Raw genomic sequence first — 1,747 nt, 5'->3', positions numbered from 1 at the left:
ACGTAGCGTTCAATTAAATATTAAATAACAAATAATATAGAATATATGATATTTATATATATATATATATATATATATACACGCATATGCGGGTACAGGACGTCACCAATGGTGGAAGCAACGTGTAATACTTAAACAAACGCGGGAAGAACGAACGAAATACGTAAACAAAGAGAAAAAAGAAGGAAAACAGGACAAGTTAGCGCAACTGATGAAGGGTGCTTTCTCTGCGTTGCCTTGTCCTGCGTCCATTTTTACATATGTAATACAATAAAATGTTAGACAGCGAAACGATTGATGTCTAGTTAGATTAGGACATTTATTATATTTATACAATATATAGGAGAAAACGAATGAGGTCACAAGAGATCAGTAAAAGTTCAACATGGTTGAGACAAATGTTGACGTAGTGCAGGAATTGTTCGAAGGTAAGTCTGAAGTATTGGTATTCGATTGTAGGTTGAGACATTGTTTATATAGACGTTACAGTAACTTTCAATGCTGGCTCTAAAGTTTATAGAAAAGCTGCAGGGATAGCTTTAAAAATCATAAGTAAAATTCTAAACTGAAAGAGAAGGAATAAAAAGGAGGCAGGTATAGCGATTTATGCCTTACAGCTGTTTCAAGAATAAACGCGCAGTTGGTGTAATTCCCTATAAGCAATCTGCAACTAGCAGACTTCTTACAGTAGCAATATATACCATATGTATGCGTTCCTATGTGTGTGTGTACAGATACACAGACGTATGAATGTGTGTGTTTATAGATACACACACGTATGAATGTGTGTGTATAGATGCACACACGTATGAATGTGTGTGTGTATACACACACACTGACACACACACACACACAAATGTATATGTCAAATTAATTTCGTATATAAAAGCGATTTGCATAGAGATTTTTATTTCTGTGTGTGACTATGTTTGTGAATTTACGTATGTATTGCTGTATGCATTTGTTCAACAGTCAAAAGAGTGTATCGACTTCCATGTATGTCTGTATATGTATGCAAGATTTTATGAGTCTATATTCATATGTGGTTGTCATATTTTATGCACGAGCCAATGCATATATGATTAGGTGTGGTTTTATGTACGTTGAGCATACGTGTACGTACTTGAATGCTTATTTGAATGTGTATAAGATGTGCATACACGTATGTATGCATTAATGTTATGTGTGCTTATGTCTAAAAGACATGTGTATTTGTGTATATGTACCCTCATGTAGATGTGTGTTTATCGTAAGAAGATATATATATTTATACTTATGTTTTGTGAGTCTCTCTGTGTGTGTGTGTGTGTGTGTGTGTGTGTGTATGTGTGTGTGTGTGTGTGTGTGTGTGTCGTTATTTAGTCTGACATACTAACGCAGTATAAAAATATGCACATACATCGTTATACAATGTATGGCATAAGTGTGTATACACACGCGCGTACGCACACACGCATATACACACATAGGTAGACAGATAAACGGACAGGCAGACAGACAGACAGCTAGACCGACAGACAGATAGATAGACATAAATAGATAGATAGACAAATAGAGCTAAATAGATAGATAGATAGATAGATAGATAGATAGATAGATAGATAGATAGATAGATAGATAGATAGATACAGATAAATAAATAATTAGGTATAAGATTGATAAATAAAGGATAAATATAAAAAGCAAATGTATCTACATATACATGTATATGCGTGTTTGCACGTGTGACTTTGTGTTTGTGTGTGTG

This window comes from Octopus bimaculoides, chromosome 18 (genome assembly GCF_001194135.2).
Source record: "Octopus bimaculoides isolate UCB-OBI-ISO-001 chromosome 18, ASM119413v2, whole genome shotgun sequence".
Classification (NCBI taxonomy): domain Eukaryota; kingdom Metazoa; phylum Mollusca; class Cephalopoda; order Octopoda; family Octopodidae; genus Octopus; species Octopus bimaculoides.
This window is presented reverse-complemented; position numbering follows the sequence as displayed.